We start from the raw sequence: 6,000 nt of genomic DNA, 5'->3' as shown, positions 1-6,000 counted from the left end.
AACCATCCGTCCCCAGGGCGGTTGCCACCGGCCTCCTGCTGTTGGTGGCCAGGGGTGGCCCACAGGGCTTTAGCTGATCTGATGGACCCTGATGCGACATCCCAAAGCTGGACACGAGTGGACGGGGTGTAACATAGGCTCTGTGGTGCTCGCTGCTGGGCGCACTGAAGGATGCTCATTCATCACGTGCCATCTCCCAGCCAAGGCAGCCAGGCACCATCCTGAGCAGTCTGGTTCCTGCAGGCTTGCAGCCCTCCCTGGGGACAGGCGGTATGGGGACAACTGTCGGCAGCAAAATGGCTCTGCAGGTGGCTCTGCCATGTCCTGCTTTGTATTCCCCAGGCTCAGCATGGCCAGCGGGAATGGCCACCTTGCTCTGGCAGCCCCTCCCTGTGCCAGATCCCCTACAAGGGGAACCCCAGCAGTATGTGTGTGTGCGCACTGGTGCAATGCATGGGGGTGTGTGTGCACTGGTGTGAGCACACGACATGCATGTTTTCCAGCAGGTGTGTTGCATTGCATGGCAAGGACCAGTGTGCGTGCATTGCAGGGGTGTGCCGGAGGGACTGCACATTGCTGTGCATGCACTGGGGGTGCGAGCATGCTACCTGCGTGTGCAGCTGTGCAAAAGCAGGTGTGCACGTGTGCTGTGGGGTTTCTGAGCAGGGAGGTGCGCTGCAGGGCGCGGGGGGGTGCCACAGCCGTGCATCGCCGGGGCGCACCCTGGGACGGGGGGGTGGCAGCGGGCGGGTGCGTGTGCCTGCTGTGCACAGGGGGTGCTCATCGCAGCGCCTGAGTGTTCCTGGGTGGGCAGGACACCGCCGTACAGGGCCGTACCGTGCCGTGCCGTTCTGTTCCGTTCCAGGCTGTGCCGAACCGAACCGTGCCCTGCTGAGCCGAGCCATGCCTTGCTGTGCCGAGCCGAGCCGAGCCGTGCCGTGCCGTGCGGTGCCGTGCCGAGCCGAGCCGAGCCGTGCCGTGCCGTGCCGAGCGGTGCCGTGCCGAGCCGAGCCGAGCCGTGCCGTGCGGTGCCGTGCCGAGCCGAGCCGAGCCGTGCCGTGCCGAGCCGAGCGGCGCGCGCAGAGCCGGCAGTGCCCGCCCCGGTGCGGAGCTGCCCCGCCCCGCCCCGCCCCGCCGCCGGGGCCCGGCACCGCCGCCGCCGCCAGCACCGGGCCCCGCTCCGCCGCCGCTGCCGGGTGAGTACCCGCCGCGCCCCCACCGCCACCGGTACCGGTACCGGCCGCGGGGCGGGGGCACGCACCGGCCGGCGCGGGGAGGCGGGAGGCCGGGCTGCGTCTGCGTCGCCCCCCGGCCGGGCCGGGCCGGGCCGGGCTCTGTGTGTGCCCGTGCCGGTGCCCCCGTGGCGTTGCACAACGGTGCGTGTGTGTGCGCGTGTGTGCGCGTGTGTGCGGGTGCGCGCGTGCCCCGCCGGTGCTGCTGCGGGGCGGTGTGCGCGTGGCCCGCTGTTGTCTTGCAGCGCCTGTGCTTGTGCATCCCCCGGCGTCTTGCAGTGCGTGTGCATGCGTGTGCGTGCGTGTGCATGCCTCTGTGCGTGCATGTGTGTGGCGGCCCCCATTGTGTCACCTTGTGCAAGCCCCCCCTGCTGCACTGCGGGGTGTGTTTGTGCGTGCCCCCCCCCCCCCCCCCCCCCCCCCCCCCCCCCCCACCCCCCCCCCCCCGTTGCATTGCAGCACCTGTGTGTTTAGCACTCAAGCTGTGGGGTGCTGGAGGTGTGTGCACCCTGCTGGGGGTAGCTGTGGGTGCCAGGGTGGGCAGGCACTCTCCACCGGGAGACAGGTAGCCTGGCCCTGCACCCCTTGGGTGTCCCAGCACCCACAGCAGGGCTGGCCCCGCTACCAGGGAGAAACCACCGACCTGGGCCTTTCCACTGGGGAATTGCACCCAAAGCCGTTAGCCCGGCTCACCATTAACCATTAACAATCGCTCCTGGGGCCGGTGACACTGGCACCTGGGTCTCTTTTTGGGGTGACACAAGAGGGGTGGGTGGCCTTGCAGCAAGTTGCCTGTGGCCGCCACGGCGCCTGCTTGCACGTTAATTTGCCCAGAGAGGAATATATAGAGCAGTGGGTGAGGGCTGGGACGCGCGTCCAGAAATAGTGTGGTTTCCAGCCGGCCTGTGAGATGCAAATCGTCTGGTCAACAAGCGCCGGAGCTAAACTTAGGGCAATTACAGAAAAGTGTGGGCCCGTGGCGGGTGCGTGAGGGCACACGGCAGCTGGTGCTCCCCCACCCCGGGCTGGCCCTGGCACCCTGGCACTGGGGGACCCCCACCTGGCAGCTCCCACCGCCCCATCCCCACTGGGAGCCGAGTGTTCCCACAGCGCCTGCACCGGCGCTGAACTTTGCCCGGCGGTGAGCCACGGCTCAGCCCTTCACCTTTGCAATGGGCTGGGCCGTGCGGGGGGTCAGGCTGTGAATTTGGGGCCAGAAACAGGCGATGGGGGAGGTGCGTGCCCAGTGGTGATGGGGCTGTGACCCACCTGTCCTGCCCCCAGCTGATCACTGAACCATCTCCTGCTTTCGCTCCCACACAGCAGAGCCTGGCAGCGATCGCTGCCCCTGTTTTGTAGGGACTCTTGGGCTGTTTTATGGCCCGGCTTTGGGGCGAGGTGGGTGCCAGCATGCCACGCATGCACCCTGTGCACCCTCCTGGCCTCTGCCACCAGCCTGGGGTGATGCTGCAAAGCCATCTTTGCTGCTGGACGTGGGGTTCCCACAGCAGGAGGACCCAAAATCCCACTTTGGAGACAGCCTAGTGGCACATCCCAGCTGTGACTCGGGTAAATCTGAGATTGTTTTCCTCCTGACACATCCCAACATTGTCTGTAAGGGCAGGCAGTGCAGAGGGATTTGGAAACCCCCTAAATTTCCTTGTTCTGTGGAAAACTTGTGTCCAGCAAGGAGGCAAGGAGCCATCGCATGGGTCAGCCCCCTTTGCCCTGTGTGGGAGCTGGGCTGGCCGTTTGGCATCGCTGCCGCTGGCACCTATTCCCTGGCATGGCATTGTCCCTGCCTGGCCGGGCATAGCTGGGGCGTGGGATGCCCCAATGTGGCGTGCCCAAGGAGGTAGTGACCGCCAGCTCATGTGCCAAAGCAGTGTGCAAGCACGGCCTTACTGCCGGCATTGCAGCGGGGAACGGAGCAGGGAGGGCAAGCGACCAGGAAACTTGCACTGCAGGTCCCTGCGCGGGGAGCGTGTCGGACGAGATTGCGTCTCGGGGAGAGAAGGAGTGGCCCAGAGTTTCAGTGAACGCCTCCCCACCTGAAACACCCCGGCAGGGACGTGGGGGCTCGTGGCCATGGTGGGACAGCGAGGGGGAAGTTGTGTGTCCCCCCCCCAGCTTCTGCTTGGGTGACTCAGGAAGGGCTTTTGTGTTTGGGGGCCTCCAGCTGGAGCTCCCTTTCTGCCACCTGGCCCTTCCAGGGTGACATCTACTGTCCCCTGCCAGCCCAGATGTCACAGCAGCGTCCTTGTGTGCAATCCCGGGGCACAGCCGGCGCCCGCGGGTGCCTCTCCCACTCCCTGTCATGGCTCATGCATGCTGCTGCCCCAAACATGCCTGGCAATGGGTAATCCTGGAGCGAGCCCGGGCTGAGTCAGGGAAGGCACGTTGGGTCTGATTCAGGAGCAGGGAGACGCTCAGCAGCCGCCTCCTGCTCGCGGCGTTGGGCTGCACCCATCCGGCATCCCCGGGGTGTGCGTGCCGCTGGCAGGAGCCTCCTTGGGGAAAAAGGCAGCAAACCGCAACGGCATCCCGCGTTGGCTGGGGACGCTGGGGTGTTTGCTCCAGCCCACGAATCTCTTGTCCCCCCTGTCCCACTCCTGCCAGCAGTGGCCTTGTGTGGGGCACCCGTGGCCAGGCCGCCGGTGCTGCCTGATTAGCCATGCAGTTGGTAACGCTTGTTCCCCCTTTTTGTTGAGCGTACAAAGGCCGGGAGGGAGCGTGTGTGCAGGGGAGAGAAACCTCCGAGGACAAAGAGCCCGCTGGCCGCCTGTCTCCTAGCGCCTCGCCTCTAACCAGCACCTGCCCTGCAAGTGGCTCTGCTCCCGAGAGTCCCCCCAACAGACTTGGGAAGGGGTCGTGGCAGCCCCCTCCCTGCTGTAGGGTGGGCGCGGGGTGTGCAGCCCCCTCCCTGCCATAGGGTGAGCGCAGGGTGCTCCCGGGGGTTCAGCTCTTTTGGCTTTGGGGATGCGCAGGCAGCTGGGGTACCGTGGCATGCGGCACAGCAGGGGGACAGGGACGGCGCAGGTGGTTCCCTCCCTGCCATTGTCTGCGCCGAGGCCATGGCAGCGCTGCGGAGGACCCGGCAGAGAGCAGCCCCTGCGATGGCGCAGCCACGGGCCCTTTGCCGGCAGCACCTGCTGCAGGTCATGGGAGGGAGCTGGGCTGTCCCCGGACTTAGGTCAGTGCTCGCCCTGCAGCCAGCATTTCAGGGAGAGGAGAAAGGAGCGGGCTTGTTTCCGTGCATTTTGGGGTCCTGCCGATCCATGCCCTGGCTGTGGGCCTGGGCAAAGCCCTGGGTGCTGCAGGGGAGGGCAGAACCCTGGCGTTGGGTGGTCTGGGCGGCAGAGCCGTGGCAGCCCCTCTGGCTGTGGGCAGGAGGCTCGGAGCTGGTGAACAAGCCACCTGGCTGCACTGCGTGCCCGACCTTGTCCCTCCGACTGCTTCCTCTCACCCCCTTGGCTGTATCGCGTGCCTGGGGCTGGCACTGTGCTGTGGCTTGCAGAGCTCTGCCCTTGCATGCCCTGTGGCTGGGCCTCCCCTGGGCATGTGTGCTCTGGCCCCGAGGGGCAGCAGGGTTCAGGCAGTCCCCTCTGGCCCCGTGAACTCGTGTGGCTTTGCTGAGGGGAGGCCGTGTTCCCCGTGTCCCACTGGGTGCCTTCAGGGGCAGTGGGCACCGCTCCTTGCGGGGAGGAGGCACAGGCAGTGGCAGTGATGCAGCACTGGTGCTGCGCTCCGCCAAGGTGCAGCTTGGCACAGCATGGCACAGCACGGCACAGCACGGCATCCACACACCCCGGGATGCCCACGGAGCTTGCGCTGCCAGCATAGGCAGTGCTGCCTGTCCCCGTGGGTTGCCCAGACCTCGTCCCCATGCCCGTCAGAGATCTCTAAAGCAGATGCTTCAAATGTGGGGAGTTTTCCTGTTGTCCTTTGTGCCGAGGTTAAGTTCCTGCGCGGCTTCCTGCCCCGTTATATATAGCTGTCAGCCTGCCCCGCATGGCGCTGCCAGCCGGCTGCTCCACTTCGGAGTTGTTTATCTGCAGCCCAAGCACTTGATGGATATCGAGGCAGTGGGGAGGGTTCTGGCGGGCACTGGTTGCCCTGTGGGCAGACAGGTCCCTTAGCAGTCCCTGAAGCTGTGGGTGCCCCCAGGGGCTGGGTGCATGCGGTGGGTTTTTTTTTGGGTGGGGGAGTCTGGGGTTTCTGCTGTACCATGGTTTTGCCACCGGCTGTGTTCTCCCCACCCCCCCGTTGTGGGATGCCTGAATGAAAGAGCAACTGTTCCTGGAGGTCACTGGTAGCGTCATGAGTTTCTGCGTCGCCCTGGCTAAAATTAGACACTTATCAGTGTTTGTGAGGGATGTGATTTTACAGGTTCCTGTTTATTAGAGCAGCCGTCACTTAGGGCCGTGTTTCCGTCTCCCTCCCCAGTGGGGACACTGCCTGTGGCTGTCCCCTGCAGCTTTGCGGTGGCCAGGGCCGGGACGAGTGGCAGAGGGGCCTCTGTTTCTTTGACAAGGGGCTTTTGACCGGCAGGTGGGACGCCTGCAGTGCCGCAGCCAGCAGCGACGGCCAGTTTTGCCTAGGGAGTGTCCACACCAGCAGTAACTGCTGCGAATGCAACCAGGATGCCTTCCTCCCCTACCCACCTGTACTGCTCCAGAACGGCTTCTGAGCTGCGGGAGATGCTGGAGGTCTTCCCACCCTCAGCCCCGGTGCTGGCATGGGGATGCGCGTGGGTGTCAGGCTTCTG

General features: G+C 65.6%; 1 protein-coding gene across 14 annotated transcripts in view; it reads left to right on the top strand.

Moving 5' to 3' along the window:
* Positions 1–1,144: 1,144 nt before the first annotated feature.
* MYO18A (myosin XVIIIA) overlaps positions 1,145–6,000 on the top strand; it is a 38,885-nt gene continuing 34,029 nt past the window's right edge. For 6 of the 14 annotated variants that reach the window (XM_040616564.1, XM_040616555.1, XM_040616545.1 and 3 more), the window contains exon 1: positions 5,858–5,982. The gene's annotated coding sequence lies outside the window, so the exon portion shown is untranslated. Of the gene's footprint in view, positions 1,197–5,855; positions 5,983–6,000 lie in introns of those variants that run through there. The other 8 variants (XM_040616517.1, XM_040616499.1, XM_040616491.1 and 5 more) reach the window with 4 other exon arrangements.

This window comes from Falco naumanni, chromosome 1 (genome assembly GCF_017639655.2).
Source record: "Falco naumanni isolate bFalNau1 chromosome 1, bFalNau1.pat, whole genome shotgun sequence".
NCBI lineage: Eukaryota > Metazoa > Chordata > Aves > Falconiformes > Falconidae > Falco > Falco naumanni.
This window is presented reverse-complemented; position numbering and strand designations above follow the sequence as displayed.